Raw genomic sequence first — 19796 nt, 5'->3', positions numbered from 1 at the left:
CACACACACACACACACACACACACACACACACACACACACACACACACACACACACACACACACACTTCTATAAAACAAACTCCTTCCGTGAATCACGGACCTTGCCACACAACAAACTACTCTTCCGAATCGTGGACCTTACCGCAACAGGGTGGCTCATTCGCTTCAGTTATGCAGACAGCTGTTCAGCAGAGGGTTATCTGTGGAGAGGACAAATTGCCAAAATGTGGCATCAGCCTTTTCAGTAGTTGGAGGGAGACTGGTCTACCCTGTAATATTAACCAACAAGGCCTCTACAGGTTTGTACTGCGAAAGACTGATAGTAACAGGAAACTACAGCATCACATTTCTTGATGACGTGCAGCAGTAGTGTATGGTTTAATGTTAATGGCATTCCTTTGTGCTAGATATTCCAGAGGTAAAACTGTTCCCCATCTGTATCTTTAAGCAGAGACTATTCAGGAGGATGATCTCAAAAAATAAATCTGGCTTTCCAGGTCCCTTAATTAAGTAGGTATGTCACAGAACTTTAACAGAGAAATCAATAGGTTGAAGTTAGGTATGATGGGAATTAGTGATGTGCAGTTACAGGAACAACAAGGTTTCTGGTAAGACAAGTACAACACAAAATCAAGTACAGATAATTGGGTAGTAGGTCTGATAAATGACCAGTATAGGCCTAGTAGTGTAGATACAATTACTTCCAACAGCATAGCAGACTGACCATCATAGCTTAGACAGGCACAAAACTATGACCTACCATAGAAGAGAAAGTGTATATAATGCACTTTCTCCTAAGGGTCATCGGCACATTTTCTCTAGTGTTTTGGCAGATATTTACCATTTCTTTTTTTATGTTATGTACTGGAAGGAAACCTAAACAATTTGGAATTAGATTTAATTTTAATGCCTTCAGCTGCTCATGGGCATTGATATATATCAATGGGGACAGGTAAAAATGTGTGCCCTGACTGGGACTCGAATCCGGGACCTCCTGCTTACATGGCAGCCACCAAGGGCACAGAGGATAGTGCGACTGCAGGGACTATCTCGTGTAGACCTCCTACGAGACCCACATTCTCACCTTGTATGTCCACACACTACACTTAGTGTCCCACCCCAACACACTCATTACTCGTGGAAGACATTATTACCAAGTCCCATAAGAGTTCAGGGAATGTGTGTGCATCCACACAAGAGGAGGAGGTCATGGTCAGTATTGCCAGAACTATATACTTGTATGGATATGACACCATTCCATGTAAGTATAAACAATTAGGGCTCATCACATCTTTGAAGTGACACACAGGATCAACAGAATGCATAAGTTTGTTTCCCTTTACGAACAAAATTATTTTTAAATCTGAATTTCACATGCTCACTTGATAGATCACTCCCAAATTAGTCTAATCTGATAATCATTTTATCGATATGTATTATCAGGGGCATCAAAACACTATGAATAAACAGCAACCTAACAACGACCAATGTTGGCCTGCTCTATCGAATGGGCACACCAAACTCCATGAAATGGTTCCTGAGACTGTTAAAAGCCTCAAAGGTCTATGATGCAGACCGATGTGACGAATGAAAACTTAACAAGGCTGGGATTTGAACCCAGATCTCCTGCATACTAGACATTTGCGTTAACCACTAAGCCACCACAGCACAGTGGCTTTGCACATCTGCGCAGACTACCCTAGCATGCCCCCTCCTCAAACCAAATTCCCACTGTCGCCTGAACCCACTTAGTATTAGCCCCAAACTCGAATGCAGAGGTCAATACACTTGGAGAGCCTCTGCAAAACTGTTTTGAGTTTAGGGGGAATACCGAGTGGGCTGAGGTGAGAATAGGAATTTGGACTGAGGAGGGAGTCGTGCAAGGTCAGTCAGTGCAGCTGAGTAAGCCACTGTGCCAGGGTGGCTAGTTGTTAGCACATCTGTCTAGTGAGCAGGAGCTGCAGGTTCAAATCCCAGTGTTGGTCCAAGCTTTCATTTCTACATCCACATGGATACTCCACAAATTACACTTAAGTGCCTGGCAGAGGGTTCATCAGATCATTTTCACAATAATTCTCAACTATTCCAGTCTCTTACAGTGCACGGAAAAAAACAAACACCTATATATTTTCATGTAACCTCCGATTTCCCTTATTTTATTATGATTATCTTTTCTCCCTATGTAGGTCAGTGTCAACAAAATATTTTCACATTTGGAAGAGAACGTCTGTTACTGAAATTTTATGAAACGATTCCACCGCAATGAAAAATTGCTTTGTTTTAATGATGTCCACTCCAAATCCTGCATCACTTTAATGACACACACTCCCCATTTCGCAATAATACAAAATGTGCTTCCCTTCTTTGAACTTTCTCGGTGTACTCTGTCAATCCTGCCCAATAAGGATCCCACACCACACAGCAGTACTCTAAAAGAGGGCAGACACGCATAGTGTAGGCAGTCTCTCTAGTATATCTGTTACATTTTCTAAGTGTCTTGCCAGTACAACGCAGTTTGGTTTGCCTTCCTCACAACATTATCTATGTTTTCTTTCCAATTTAAGTTGTTTTTATTGTAATTCCTATGTATTTAGTTGAATTTACGGCCTTCAGATTTGACTGATTTGTTGTGTAGCCAAAGTTTAAGGGATCCCTTTCAGCATTCATGTGGATGACCTCCCACTTTTCATTATTTAGGGTCAATTGACAATTTTTGCCCCCATAGAGATATCTTTTCTAGATCTTTTTGCAATTTGTTTTGATCTTCTGATGACTTTACTAGTCTGTAAGCGACAACATTACCTGCAAACAACTTAAGACATCTGCTCAGAGAGAGTCTTAAATCATTTATATGGATAAGGGACAGCAAAGGCACTTCAGTGTGATCTGCTTTAATTTTTTGTTTTGTTTTTGTAATGGAAATCAAACTGACACTTTCCATTGACACCGGGAGTCATGTGAAAAAATGTTATAAGCACTATTTGTTTGAGCAGACTACAGCTACACAATGCAAAAACAAAATTGCGAAGACCTGCTGAAACACCAGAGGAAATGCATCGGAGGGCACAGCACAAAACCAAGGAAAGAAGATTGGCGAAGTGTGGAACGGCTAGTGTGGACACCAAATGGTGCAGCTCCGCACAACAATGAACAGGTTCCACTCTGTCGGTACATTGAAGGAAACGTACGTTTGTGTATGCTCTGGATAGCATCTCCCCCCCCCCCCCTCCACACACACACACACACACACACACACACACACACACACACACACACACACACACACACACTCTGCTGTGCACCTACGAACACAGCTCCATTCTGCGCAGTTCTGTCCTGCATGGTTTACTTAAGACACTACTGTGATGTCTCACTCAGGAGATTGAGATGATATTCTCCACACATCTAACAGCAGAAACAAGGAGGAATGCACAAAATCACTGTACCACACTGCAGGAACTGAAGAAAAATGTGTAGTATGTTGCAAAGACTCCAGTATTTCATTGCTCCCACACTTTCTTTTGCTCTCCTGGTGAACAAACTGTGATAAGAACAAAGCAAATAAAACTCCAACAGTTCTTCACAGGCCTATTTGACAATTGGATTCAAAATCAGAATAGATCGAATTAACACCGATGGCATGAGCCATACGGGAAGTGCATAAGTTAGCAAGCTGGCATGCAAACTTAAGCTTTATGTTATGACAATCCAGGGAACACAAATAGCTGACACTAGTAAACCCAATCACAAGGCAATACACCAGGGTATAACCTAATTGAATCATTAAATCATTCAAAAGATGGAATTGCAACTTTTACTACAATGGGCATTGATAATGTCTCAGTAATATACTCATCTTCCTCACACAATCATTTTTACTTGCTGTAAAGATCTAAGAAACAATAATTGTTGATACTTATAAATGCACAATGGCCCAACTGTTTATTCCCCATTTTCAACAATCCTTGGAGATTACATTAAACAGAAACCCACTGTTTAATCTGCGAGATGGCGGAAAAGATATAATCCTGACTTGAATTTTTTAACCATAGGCTCACAACCTACCTAAGCTGTTAGAGAAGTACACAACAACTTTCCCAAATATCAACTTCACCCACCTGTTATCACACTAGGCATAACCATTCCCATAAACCGTTCCCTTCCCCTAACTAGATGAAATTTTAGATTGGCTAATTGGAACAACTGGAAAATGACATCAGATGGATTCCCAAAAAGTAGTGAGCTATGAAAGATTTCCTGGGTTCGGATCCTTTTAGAAGACTTCATGGTTCCTTAATCTACTGCTCAAATTTCTTTGGACTCTCTCCTAAACCGGACTGTGTTGTGATCAGTGCAATAAAAGCCAGATGTGTAGGAGCAGATACATTGGCCAGACTTGCAGGAATTTTTATACAAGATTTAAAGACCATAGAGACCTGGCCAACTCTGGGTCAGCTCTGATAACGGGTCTGACAACCGGCATCAGCTGCAGCAGGTTAGTGATAGCTGTCTTACACACTGCTGATAAAGGCCATATACTCAATGCTCAAAAAGAAATTGAAATCCTAAGATGTCTTCATTCCCATCCTATTAATACAATTAATGAATGAACAGACCTGTATCACAAAAATATTTTAGTTAACTGTCACATTATCCAGAAAGATTAAGGTGGCCACATAATGTAATATTGTTCCTTCTTTTAAAAATGTACAGGTCCTCTTCTCTCAATGTTGACATGGTTCCATCTTTCTGCTGTTACTTCCTGCTTTTCCTCTTTAAACAAGTCACCAATCTCATATCTCTTTTGTACTGCACCTGCACTTGGTCCTGTGTGGCTTCAGTACTAACAGCTAGTATTGACTATCACTAGTTTTCCTGTTTGTGTTCCTGGTCGTGTAGCACGGGGAACTATTGTTACAGAATTTTTGTAAGTAATTTCATGCAATATGTTATCTCCCCCATCCCTCCTGCTCTACTTTTATTGCATTTTACATTACATTATTTTGGTAACTTGGTGTCATTTCATGATGTCCATTTTTCCAGATTCCTTAGGCCTCTTTTACCTTTTTGACATGGAACCAACATTGGGGTGAGGATGACCTCAAGATGATTAGGTGATTTTATTTGGAAGTAACCTCCTGTTCTCTCTTTTAATTTGTTTAATTTTGAAATTTTAACTGCATAGTTCCATATCTGATGTTTCAAACTTTAAGATTCCTCCCCAAGGGCCTCTGCAAGCATGCAGAAGTGCCGCAACACAATGTGGCATAGACTCCACTAATGTCTGAAATAGTGCCAGAGGGAACTGACACCATGAATCCTGCAGGGCAGTCCATAAATCTGTAGAGTATGAGGGGGTGGAGATCTCTTCTGAACAGCACATTGCAAGGCATCCCAGATATGTTCAATAATGTTCATGTCTGGGGAGTTTTGTGGCCAGCAGAGGTGTTTAAACTCAGAAGAGAGTTCCTGGAGTAGCAATTGTGGATGTGTGGGCTGCTGCATTGCCCTACTGGAATTGCCCAAGTCCAACGGAATGCACAATGTACATAAATGGACGCAAGGGATCAGAGAGGATGCTTTTGTATGTGTCACCTGTCAGAGTTTTACCTAGATGTATGAAGGCTCCCATATCACTGCAGCTGCTCATGCCCCACACCATTACAGAGCGTCTGCCAGCTCAAACAGTCCCCTGCTGACATGGAGGGTCCATGAATTCATGAGGTTGTCAACCATACCAGTTCACATCCATCCGCTCAATACAATTTGAAACGAGACTCGTCCAACAAGGCAACATGTTTCCAGTCATCAACAGTCCAATGTCAGTGTTGATGGGCCCATGTGATGCATAAAGCTTTGTGTCACGCATTCATCAAGGGTACACTAGCAGTCCTTCGGCTCCAAAAGCCTGTATCAATGACGTTTCATTGAATGGTTCACATGGCACAGCATTTAAATCTGCAGCAATTTGTGGAAGGTTTGCACTTCTGCCATGTTGAACAATTCTCTTCAATCTTCATTGGTCCCATTATGCAGGATCTTTTTCTGACTGCAGAAATGTCAGAGATTTGATGTTTTACCGGATTCCTGATATTCACGGTACAATTCAGAGCCATCTAGTGACAGAGGGCTGCAAATATCTAGACATGGAGAATAAAGATGTAGACAGTTAATAACGTTTGTTTTATTTAAAAAGCTGCGAGAATTTCCACACACAAAATTCGCATACATTACTTTTCAAAATGCTCTCATTGTAAGAGTCTGCTTGTTGATTGTCATTCCTCAAACACAAGTCATGTCAAAGTGCCATCTGTATACTACATAGAAAAGCAGGTTTGTTTCCTGCTACATGTGGTGTGGTACAATTCAATGACTGAAGTGTCTTAGTAGCAACACGTTTTTTAATCCTTGTAACCTGCCCTTCCCTCTACTTCATGTTCGATATAAATGTTTAGACACACCCTATAAACTTTTTACTTATCAGATACCATTTTTAATACTCAAGAGTTTTGTAATTTTATTGAATCACAGAAAGTTGCTGCCAATTACCCTCCAGCATGCTGGAAGTAAGTAAAGTTTAAGTTATTTTGATGTGCTCTTATCCCCATCTGCATCTCTCCACCCATAGTTTAGTGTCAGGATTTTGGAAGATGACAATAGGTAGCTCCATACCTCACTGCCACAACTTTACCCAGCTTTACATCCATCCTCTACAAATGACTGAGGTGCACGGCAGAGTGTACACCCCATTATAATGCAAGCATTTCTTCCCATTCCATTTGAAAGGGGGGAGGGCAGGATGTCAAATTTGAAAAATTAGATTTTTCAAAAATATGCCATTTGGTAGTGAACATGTTCCCGAGTAGTTTGATATAGAAAATACATATTTGAGAGATTATAAGCCATGTTATTTGGTCTTAAGTGTACCGAGATGCAATGCAACACCCCTTTGCACAGTGTTGTTCTGTCATATATAAGTGTATTTCCCTCAGTAGAATTTGAATGTTTATATTTGCGGCAGAGATACGTGAAACAAAGGACTACTGATATAGATACTTTCTTTGCTTCTATCAACGTGAATTTGATTTTCTTTGTTTTGAAAAGCTTACAGTTTGGTGGTGAGAATTTCGAAATGAGTTTCATTTGGCTCTGTTGTGTGTTCGTTTGTCGCATATTATAAGATGCCTAGAATTCATTGCTTCAACCATAAACACCGCCAGGGCAACAGATACACAGTAAAGGGTGCTACACCAAATGTTACACCAGGGGCTCAAGACTAACATCTCAGAGCCGGTAAACGAACAGCTGTCAAGTGCTTCAAGAAGAAAACTTTTTTTTGCAATAATGAAAACGGAGGCCGTGAATCTGAATATTTGTGGAACATTATTGTTGATGTTAACATACAGTCACAGTTAATATTGGACAATGTTATGTGCAAGCATTGCTTTGATTTGTAGTGTGTCCATGGTGGAATATGAGAGTGCCAGGAAAGGTCTTGCTATGAACTTCTCTCTAACATGCTGCAAATGCAATGTTGGTGCATCTTGCACGACATCTAAAATTGTATACAAATGTTATGATGTGAATTTGAGGGTAGCATATGGCATGCACTGTATTGGTAGGGGACAAAATGCAGCAAGAACACTTTGTGCAGTGATGAACCTTCCACCTCCTCCAGCAAAATTTGAGAGATACTATGGTTTACTGCTTGGAGATGGAAATGAAGTTGCAGAATCATCAATGAAAAGTGCTGCAGAAGAATCTGATCAAACATGATGGTGATACAGACAAAGTGGCCACTTTTGATGGTACCTCGCAAAAAATAGGGCACACTTCATAGAATGGTAATGTTACAACAACATCTATTGACACTGGCAAGGCACTTGATGCTGAAGTGTTGAGCAAATTTTGTCATAGTTGTGTGAAAGGCATTCCATATCATGAATGTAATATGAACTATGAAGGCTCAAGAGGAGGTATGGAAGTGCACGGAACTGTCAGCCTGTTTACCAGATCTGTTGCCTCCCATGGCCTGCTATATGTGGAGTACCTTGGTGATGGTGATATAAAGCTTTGCTTGAGGTTCAAGAATGAGCTCCATTAGAAGCTGAAATTATTGTGCAGAAGTTAGAATGTGTGGGACATGTACAGAAAAGACTTGGCACTAGAATTAGAAGGCTGAGAAAAAATTTGTCAGGAAAAAAATTACCTGATGGAAAGGGAATAAAAAGGAGAGGGCAACTGACGAATGGAGAAACTGACAACCTACAGACATTATGGCTTGTAGATGAGAAATAACACAGAGGGACTTAAAAAATAGGAAGCAAGCAATTACACTTCCACAAAATTTCCACAGATAATAACCCTGTCCGCAACTTGTGCCCAAAAGAAAGTGAATCGTGGAGTGGCTACCAAAAGTCAATTGCTGGCAGTGAAGAATATTGTCACAGGAATTCTCTAACAACTGCTGTAAAGGAAGCCATCAAATTCAGGGACTTTGCAAATGAAAACTTACTGAAGAAATGTCTTCATGGCAGTATCCAAAACCCAAACGAAAATTTTAACCAAACCATACATTTATTGTGGGAAGTAATGCACTTGCTATTGGTGTTTATGATTCAGTTTTATGTTTTAATAATAGTGTACAAAGCAGAAAATATGTTTTAGAGAAAATGGAATTAAGCCCGGAGTGAACTGCATCAAAGCTTTGTACATGATAAAGTGCGTGTAGTGAAAGCAGATAAATAATTTTTGGAGATGATAAAATCAAGAAGAGTGCATCATAGGAATGTGGAAAGGAATAAGACAGATTTAGAAAATGAAAAAGAACCTGCTTATGGTGCTGGACAGTTCTAAAAGAATGTCCAATACACGCAGAAACTTAGAATGCCATTTTCCCCAAAAACACAAATTTCTGTACTTAAGTACATGTAACACCCAAAATAAATATCGTATTACTTTCAAACTTGGTATGCTTATTAAACACAAACTCCTTAATGCAAAACTAGAATTTTCCAAATCTATTAAAAACTGTGGTAAAAATTGAGAATTATATATAAAATTTGAAATTTTTCTAAACATGAAGTTTAAAATTTAACAGCTCAATTATTTTCTCAAAAATTAAATAAATTCTCGAGTTTCATACACCTGTAAGTACGGTTTGTATGCAGTGCAAAATTCATCAAAGAATCTCTTACTTATGAAAAAAAGTGTACCTACAGCAACAAATGCAGCCAATAGCAAGTAAAAAAAATCATGAGATTTTACACACACAAAAAATGTATTTTGTTATGTTTTTGAACTTCCACTGCTATGAGTGTGAATTCTGAATCCTTCCTGATCATGCTGACAAAGTTTTATGAATTTATTTGTGAAATTGTAGACAGTGGTAATTAAAATGCCCAGTGGTGCCGCTCCTGCTCCAAGTCAGCCTGTTTGATGTCCTACAGCCCATAAAAGACTGCACTATAATGAATCTAATGGTTTTTCACAGCCCCTGTGACACCAATATGTCGGGGTTTGTAGTAAATTCCTACATTCCCCAGTTAATACTTGTTCCTTCAAATGATTGACACATTGTATGATTGTTTTACAATTAAAGAGGCCGCAATATCCAGGGTGTAAATTTTAAGTTGACAAACCAGAGTAACTCAATAAGGTTCACACAAAAAATACATAGAATCCCAAGTTGATTATTTTCGAGGGCGACATCTGCTGGTGCTAAAATTAGCCCGCCACCCCAGCCCCCTGGGGGTGGGGCGAGGGGCAACTTTAAGATTTCAAATGGGATCCCCATTTTTTTTTTCTTTTGCAGAATCATATTCTACATAAAAAGACTAAATACATTTTGTCTTAAACATTTGTTCTGATCCTTGGTAGTTTGCACTGTAATTCAATAAAATCCACGTTCTCATTTTTGCATGGAAAATGGTTACGGATGAATAAAAAATACTTATTTACTTCGTAAATTTTGATTTGCTAAAACTAAAACTCCCCTCTCTCCCCAAAGGGTGGGGTTTAAGACAGGAATTAAAGTTTTATAAATGTTGCCCCAAATATTAATTTTTCCCAAACATTTGTAAAACTAATTCATGTCTCTCAAATCCCACCCTATGGGGAGAGAGGGAGAATTTTAGTTTTAGAAAATCAAAATTTACGAAGTAAATAAGTATTTTTTATTTATCTGTAACCATTTTCCAAGCAAAAATGAGAATATGCATTTTCTTGAATTACAGCACAAACTACGAACAATCCAAACAAATGTTTAAGACAAAATGTACGTAGTTTTTTTTATGTAGAATCTGATTCTGCAATAAAAAATAGGGCTGTCCATTTGAAATTTTAAAGTTGCCTCCCACCCCACCATCAGGGGGCTGGGGTGGCAGGCTAATTTTTGCACCAGCAGAAGTCTCCCTCGAAAATAATCAACTTTGAAATCTACACATTTTTTCATGTGAAGCTTATTTTTCGAGTTATTCTGGTTTGTCAACTTAAAATTTACACCCTGCATACAAATATGAACAGCACAACAGGTCACAGATCTGACAGATGGGGAAGCCAGAGAAAATCTGATCTCATACTTAACATTCCCTAACATATTTCAGAAATTTATTTATACTTTCAATGGCTTATCAATCAGATAGAATGGAAAGGGTACACCTTTTATACATCACAGCTACATAATATTTCTATCTCAATGTACTGGATTTTTACCAATCAGCTGTGGTGCCCCATCATGAATAAATTATTAAAGCAAAACCTGGAACTAAGCAGTTCCATAAGTCATAATTCTTCCCTCATCTCTCTCAAGACACCAACAGTTAAACTAATATATATCCCCCACCCCACCCCCAAAAAAAACTATTAACGGACCAGGAAGAAACATTAATATATGGTACGATTGTAGGTATCCTGTAAAATGTACACTTAAGACTAATGCAGGATGTTACATGTACATTTAATTTTTAACAACGATCCTTTCCTTTTTTGGGCAATCAGAACTGCTTCTCTATAGTTGGAGTTTATTTTTTAACAAAAGTGATTTCTGTCCAGTTAGCTTGCTCATTCCTCCTACCTATTTTACATAAAACTTTTGTCACACAAAACAACCTAATGTGTAATGTTTTCTGCATTTCTACATTCACATTTTCTTAGGAAATATGCATAAACAGTAATTAATGCTAGCAGAACAGCAGCAAACTGACTTGCACTCACTCCTGCCAGTCACCAATTTTTAATACTTTTCATTACTTTGATTTCTTGTCTGTATGTCGAGTACAAATTTTGCAATTGATTTTAAACTAATGTCCAGATGAGCTAGAGACTAGAAAATTTCAACATAGCTCAGAACTGGATGACAATGCAACGTAAGCTGTCTTGTCAAGTGTGTGGCAAATTGAACTTTGTGTGGTACTGCCATTTCACTTTTTTCCTGTTCAGTCTTGAATGGTTCACAATAATGACGATTGCTGGTAAGCCTCTGTGCGAGCTCTAATCTCTCTTATCTTCATGGTAATTTTGCAAGAGGTACGTAGGAGGAAACAATACACTGATTCAGATAAGATAAACAGACATAAACCTGAAATTTACCATGTGTCTCATTTGTAATCACATCAAAATGTCTGACCTCTTAAAAATTCTCTCTGACACGCACGCACGACTAAAAAGTAGAGATTAATTACTTAACTGAAGATAGGTGTTTAATTTTGACCAAAAACTATAAAATAATTTCTTCTAGTCCCATACAAATAGTCCTGACAATTTGTAATTATGAATTTTTAATAGTTATGAAAATAGTTGTACGATTTAAAATGAAAAATGCAGACTGCATGCAATAGATAATAGTAAGGATTTGTACTAGTCATGCATAAATTATGTACTGCTTGCAACCAATGCTTTTGTTTTTAAATCTTTCCAGTTTTTCCATGGCTATTAAAAATTTACAACCACAAATATTCAGGATTATCTGTGAGGGGGTTAGGAATCTATACAGGACTAAGAGAAATTATTTCCTACTTTTTAGACCAGTTGAAAAATACAGTATATTAAAAACATTTAAATAATTATATAAATATTTCCTCAACCAATTTCCTTTAGCAGTAAACAAGGCATTTTTTTACTTTCGCTACACTTTTTGCTGCTTTATTTATAAAGACTTTTCTGACACCAATTACATCTTTTTGGACTGAAGGATTAACAGATTGCCACATTTCCACATGTAATTGAATTTATTTACTCTTTCCTCTGTTCATGAGTGATGACCTGAAGCAACATGTCCGCAATGACAGCCTAAAGTCTGGTTTATAAACATTTATTCATGTATCTTTTATACTGGTAGTAATTCACTGAGTCATCTATTTATCAAAGTCAGTTATCTCACAGGATGACTCAGATTTTTATGCTACAAACAGCTGAAACTTTACCATACTCTATTTCTTTTATATTCTGAGGAGAAAATTTTCTTTGCTTACTAAAACATGTGTACGCATACCACTTACTAATTTGTCCTTTTCTATATTAAATTAATATGTCACATCCACCATATATTTTGAGACTACTTTACTTGGTTGTAAATGTGTTTATTACATTAACGCAAGGTCAGTTTTTGCCAATTTCATTTTTATTTGCGTTGGTATATCAGCCATAATAAAGTTAACTTATTTGTAAGCCATATGATGTCAAAACACCTCTAGAATTTATGCAAAATACAAGAATTCCTTATTCTGTGTTTACAATCATTTACTTCTGTAACTGTATCTTCCCTTGCCTATATAATAATAATAATAATAATAATAATAATAATAATAATAATAATAATAATAATATAGGGTGTGCACATGCACACACACTACTGCTGTACCAGCTTCTTCTAAAATTCTGTGAGCTATTACCCTAAATTTCGTTTTATATATAAAATTTTTCCTACCGTAAACTGTTTGGGGAAATAAGGGTGACATCTCAAAAACAGCATGTTGCTGTTCTTAGGATTAAAATTTGTTCCAACTGAAGACTTACCATTCTAAACTGATATTTTAGACTTTCACTGCAATTTTTTGGACGAAACTGTTCTAGAAAGTAGCTTTGGGAAGAAACTGCTTTAGAATGTAGCACCTTGTACATTTCAACACTTTTGCTTACATTTATCTTGCCAGTGTATGGGATTAGAAAACATTCCATTTATTTTTGTTAGCTGAATTTTTTAAATGATTGATTAATTTTGATCGCCTTCTTCCTTGAGATCTTTGTCAGTCACATTTACTTTTCAGCCAACTCGAATGGTCTTAAATAATAGGTCAAATTTCCACTGCAGAGTGCTGCTGTCAATGTGACTGATTCATATTAATTTAATTTGCCAACTAGTTTACTTTCATGCACTGGATGCAGAGACTGCAAATTCTATGGGGGCAAACATGGTCTCTGTGTGTGTGTGTGTGTGTGTGTGTGTGTGTGTGTGTAAAAATGTATTTGTTTCACATGCATGAGCAGTTTCCTCCCAAAAAGCCTGAACATCCAGTTACACCAATGGCTAATTTGGAAACAACATCCAAATTAACAGGCATATTATTCTGAAAATGGTATAATCACCAAATCATACCTTATGAAAATATCCTACATTCTGAATGCTGGAAAATAAGCATTTTGTGTCCCATAAATGGTGTGGCCAATAATGATAGAGCTACAGTTCTAATATGATAGAATGGGAATGGAAATCAGCCAGGTTCTTTTAACTGTACTGCTTCAGAATGAGGTCTTATTGTTTTAAACACTGTGTTTGATTACATGACAATACTGCACTTTTCACCCTTTCATCTTCCACATCACAGATTCCTGATTAAACATTATCACCTTGAAGGAAGTGTTTAAAAATCACTTTAAATATTATCACGTAAACTTTTTTTAGTTTCAGAAGGTCACAGCATGTTTCATTTTTCCACCAAAAAGTGAATCTTGATAGTTATAAATTGCCAAGTACTGACAATTTTAACAGGCACTGAAAGACATAATTCTTTATAAAATGAGGGTTACTGTTCCCTATATAGTCACTGAAGAAACGCTATTTTCAGGAGTACTTATATTAACAGGACAACACAAACAGAGGAAAGAATGTGCAACAACTCAAGAGCTGCAGTGAATGAGGTGCAAGTTATAGTATAAACCAATCTATTCCATAATTTTCATATTTTGCAAGACAATAAGTAACACATGCACTTGATACTTTGGTGATTTCATTTACATCTGTTAACTCTAGACAGCTGGCTCCCTGATGTGATACTATTCAAATGGCAGAAAGGTTTTTACTTACAACTATGTAATACAGTGAAAGAACACGAAGTCCCAGTATTAATAAGCCCCTGCCTGTTTATTCACAGATTCTGATACTCAACAGTTTCGAAAGCCAGGTTTTAAAACTGTGCCATTACACAAGATGACATATCATACACCTGCAAAATCTACTGGCCTCTCATATTTATCATGCCTTACATCAACATACTACTGCACTGTCAAATTCTGGGAAGAGGAAAGAAAGCAAGACACTATGTCCAGACAACATCAAGGTCACAAGAAACCTATTACCGGCACAACTGGAAAAGGCACAGATAAGAGTCAATTGTAAACCACTTACTGAGACAGGCATTCACCTTTAGTTATAAATGGAAACCATAGCCAATAGAAATTGTGCCCCCACACAAAAATGACAGTGCAATACATTTAAGAACTGTCCCACCCAACTTGATAGCTTATTGAAGAACAGAATAACCACATGGATGTGTGTGTTCCGACACACTATGCGAGAGAGAGAGAGAGAGAGAGAGAGAGAGAGAGAGAGAGAGAGAGAGAGAGAGAGAGAACTTCCAATTACAACAAATTCAATGAATATTCATAATTAAACAACAATAACACAAAATGGAATTTCAATTATGAGAACACTATGGGGCAGCAGAACAAAGAACAAATAGCTAACTATCCTTGATCCATTCTTTCATACAAAAACAGAAGAGAAAAAGCAATGTTAAAGTAAAAACAATCACACAAAAATATGTTCAAACCACAAAAATGGTGAGATTCGAAGAGCACCTTTATTTAGTCATGTGACAACAACAGATAAACATGGTGACAAGTGAGAGGGTTGAAAAGAAACTGTCAAACTGAGAAACGAAAAAGCTAAGGAAGAAATGTACAAACTTCTGTTGCAATAGAACTCAGACAGTTACAATGGAACAATTGAGAAAAGAAGCAATTTCAAGAATGTAGGATGAAGTTTCCACAAATTTAGTGCCAGTTACCTAATCGCATCTAATGAGCCTCCACTGAGCAGTCAATCTGGATTTCCCAATGCCTGTCATTCCTTTTTGCATTATTTACTGCACCTTTCCTCTTCTGGTTCATGAGGAGGAGGTAATTTCAAAACTGCTGACATCTTTAACATGAATGTTACCTAAATGACAGTGACTTTGGACCTTTCACATATAGTGCTATATACAAGAGTTTCAGACCAAATACTGATTTCATTGTTTCATCTTTGCACTCTGACGGGAGCAAGATCTTTGAACAGGGACGAGGGAGGAAGCAGGTATGAATGGTAAAGTAGGTGGAGTACAAAAGGATTACAGAAAGGTAATCCACACATACATGTAAATCACTTGGGACTGTACTGAAAATTTAATGTATCATCTGATGTGTGTATTAGGCACCCAATTGTTATTGGGACACTCCACATTTTTGAAGGCACACACCACAACACTACAGGTCACTGAAAACTGTTACTCAATATTGATTCAATTTTATTATTCGACTGTGGAAGAGGAGTCAATACTTGCCTCCATCTATGCGAAACACTAAAGACTGCTAATCACAAATCATCCTTATTGAACCTTTAATTACCTTAGTCCCTTGTGAGTGCTGCATCAACTGCATCTCATCAATAACATAATTATTAGTTTCAAAGTTAGTAGAAACAAAAAGATGCAGCCCGAAATATTTAAAACTGGAAATTTGAGAAACTATCAAGGCTCATCACACCATTAACAAATTAACATGCAAAAAAGGAGAATCTGGAATGTGACAATGATCTACAGTGCCACGGCAAGACATAGTAAAGTACAATTCAAACAACAGTTTACCTCATTTGTACATGAGTCTAATATTTGTGCCACAAGCAGTTTATTACTCAGAACATGCAATTTATTTTTATTATTATTAACACACAATCATACTACAAAGAATGTTCCCTTTTTAGTCCAATCAGTTCATACTGAACTAGTGTTACATGCCTCAGACAAATATATATACAAACATGTGGCACAATTTCTTTCACCAGGCCTATCTCAGCAAGTCACATGAAACATTGCAGATTGCAGCCCAAAGAATGGAATACTAGTCACTATTAATAAACACTGGTAATTCCATATTTATCTGCACTAAAATTCAGCTGTATTAGTGACTTGAAACAGCATATTTCTCTCATTAAATGCATTATTGATGAAAAGAAAACTTTAGAACACCTCTGAAAAATTTAGAAGAGCTCCCCCCCCCCCCCGCCCCCCCCGTCCTCTCCAGTCCATTACTACGTAAACATCATGAATTTAGTTCATGTAACTGTAAATCCCCATTAACAAACTTACAAATTGTAGGTATCTTATTTTAGAGTCTGACAAAAGGCAATACATGAGAAGTCTTAAAACATAAAAGTGAGTCCCATGGAATAACAAAAAAAAATATATATGCTCTTGTATTACTTATTTTTCTTGTCACAAGTACCCCCAAATCCCCTGAGCTAAATTGCTTTTAAGGCAAGTCACTAATGTTTACTTTCAGTTTCTCCACAGGAAGTACTATTCCTACCTGAAGACTATCTTAAGACTGTTCACTCTGCCACCCTTCAGGAAACTGGTTGCATACTTGTAATAATTTATAAATTTCACAACTGTACCCTGAAATAACTTTATGCACTACTGCCGGTGTTTTCCTAATCATAGTTGAATTTTGAACTTATTCATTAATTATAAAACACGAAAAAATTCTAGCTGCTGCACAAGATTATATTCACCTCACACCATATTACCACATCCCTTTCCCAAGATAAAAATAAAAATAGACCTGTGACCAGAACAATCATTCATTTAACACAGTACATGGCTGATACACGTTTTCCAATAACCATTTAGTAGTTTTACTGTATCATAAATACATCATTGGGCAACAAAAAGCAATTGAAAGTAAAGTCTCAATTAATTTACAACATTTATTTTATCTACTACACCCAACAGTGAATATTCAGATATTAAGTCAAAATGATGTATGAAGAATGGCTGTTTTGAATCAGTATAAAGAACAAACACTAAAGCACTCTGCACGGAAGACTTAATTATCTGGAATGACTGACAAGTTCCCTTAACATGGCACCTGTCTGAAATCTACCCAACACTCTAAACTACCATCTAGTTCACCTCATTCTTGTCCAAGAACATAGAATTTTAAAACTGAAAAGGTTCCTACATATTATTCCACTAAACCTATTATGGGGGGGGGGGGGGGGGTTACAGGTGTCATGCTGACCAGAATGGTTACAAACTAATTGTAAACTAAGACAAACATGGAAATTACTTACACGCAGCCCTGAACAGAAAAATTAGTTTCCCCACTTCAAACTACCAGTTCCAAAACATTTCCTATACTCAATTCTACTTCAGTTATGGTTGAATGTAACGAAAGAATAGCCTTTAAACTAAATTCTGAAGTTTTATATAGTGGATGCAAAAAAACCCTAATCTTTTATTTCATGTAGCAAATTAAGTGAAATATCTATTACATTAATCACTGACAAATTATACTGAGAAGTACTTTTACAAATAAGACTTCCTTCTCGCAATTTTTTTCCTTAACGATTTACAAGATAATCCAAATAAAACCGAACGTTTGTGGATAGGGAGTGTGGGAGTTGAGTAACAGGAATATAGAGTTTCGTTTATTTCTTAAGAAACCAGTGCATTAATGTTAGGAGATACAGCCCATGTTTGAAGTTCGTGTAAAAATAGCTTAAAACTGCCAATTCATTCTACGAAAAGAAGCTCACGTCAAATGTTTAGGACCTATCATACCTAATATGAACATTTATTTGATGCAACATTAAAAGCGAGGTGTATTAATGCGAAAGTCTGACTACGTATTTACGCACAACATTTGTTTTCAATAACAGTATTCCCTGGTTGACGCTTCTTGTGATCATCCGCTTACAAGTGGAACGCAAGTATAAATAGTATCTGCGATCATTCAGTCTGTATTGCTGTAACACACTACGACAACCAATCAAATGAATGAATATACTTTTGTCAGTAACAAGCTTACAAAACTTTCACAGGAAACAAGACATTTTCCCCCGAAAAGGTCCGGTTACGAATAGTTTACTTAAGATATTTATGAATATTCAGTATCAAAAGAAGCTATAACTTATATTTAACATTCGAAAGGCTGTTAACATAAAGCAAAAGGTAGTTAACGCAACAGGCTACACCAAAACGAATCGCTGATTACACCTTCGTAACTGTGATGTAGAACGCACACAAACACCACTGTCGTCAGTGTCTAACGTATATAGGCGCAGCACCATTCATTACCATCCTTTCTTTCACAAATATTTGGCTCTACTTTGAGATGTAATTTATTAAGAACTAAATGACACTACAAACTTGGCATGCGTTAATGGGCAGATAAGAGCTTAACGTAAGTTTTATCACTTACCGAACGGTACAAAAAGAGATAAAACGATTAAATCTACCAATAAGTAACAAATCACAATTATACATCGCCAACGTTACCTTCGTAAATTCACTTGGAAGAATATTTGTTAAAAAGATGGCTGAACTTGGAGACCACACCTCACTGAACCTAAGGTGGTGAATATCGCAACACGCTTTCAGTCTACGACAAAACTATTAACTGTCCAACGAGAAATCCTAAACTACCATCCCCCGCCTAACAGTGACAAACAAAACAATTAAATGAATATCATGAATGCAAATATCTCCGTAACTGTCCCGAGCAGAGCTTCACTTACTTCTTTGACAACTCAGGCAATTAATAACTCCGATGCGAATATCTTTGGATTACGTCAAGATATGTTACATTGTGGAGTACACGTTTGGGAAACCAAAAATCAATAAAGTCTGTTGGTAGCCTTCAATTGAAAAAATGGTACACTTCATCAATATCGTGGCCATTTAATTTTCAGTCTCACCGAAGAAAACAATAAGCGTTTATAGTTGTACGTGTCCGTGATAACCATTCTGTTGCCGTAAATCTTCGTAAAATTCTTAATATTATTGATAGTAAATTAATTTGAAAATGCATTGTTTTCAAATCGGTATACAGATGCCGTTAGTTTGTAAGAATTCATGTTTTCTAAAAATAATATGAGGAATCAAAATAAAAAGCCTTTTTTCATCAGCGAATATTCCACAAGTTCTTGAAAACTGAGGACAAAATACTTCTTTATACATCTGACAAAATTGGCAGTTTTATTTATCTGGAATCAAGCTGTAACAAGAAATCACGATTTTACCATTAATGATAATCACTATCAGTCAAGCTGAAAGCGATTTTTTTGTGTATGTGTTTCCTTTAAGAAATAAGTTGAATGTTTCATAAACAGTGATACAGTATCTGTCCGCGATTAGTGTCCTAGAGTTTTGACAACATGAAAACCATAAAAATTGTGGTTGACAAACTGTACAGAAATATCAACTGTAGGGCCACTGCAGGTAATGGACAACATTTCATTTTGTTTCATTTATTCTT

General features: G+C 37.0%; 1 protein-coding gene across 2 annotated transcripts in view; it reads right to left on the bottom strand.

Annotated features, from left to right (window-relative positions):
- LOC126184484 (ras-like GTP-binding protein Rho1) overlaps positions 1 to 19094 on the bottom strand; it is a 58789-nt gene extending 39695 nt beyond the window's left edge. Inside the window, exon 1 of one of the 2 annotated variants that reach the window (XM_049926875.1) lies at positions 18818 to 19094. The gene's annotated coding sequence lies outside the window, so the exon portion shown is untranslated. The remainder of the gene's footprint in view (positions 1 to 18817) is intronic. The other variant, XM_049926876.1, reaches the window with a different exon arrangement.
- Positions 19095 to 19796: the final 702 nt, after the last annotated feature.

This window comes from Schistocerca cancellata, chromosome 4 (assembly GCF_023864275.1).
Source record: "Schistocerca cancellata isolate TAMUIC-IGC-003103 chromosome 4, iqSchCanc2.1, whole genome shotgun sequence".
In the NCBI taxonomy this organism is placed as follows: domain Eukaryota; kingdom Metazoa; phylum Arthropoda; class Insecta; order Orthoptera; family Acrididae; genus Schistocerca; species Schistocerca cancellata.
Note: the sequence above shows the minus strand (reverse complement) of the source record. Positions and strands in the feature narration are given on the sequence as shown.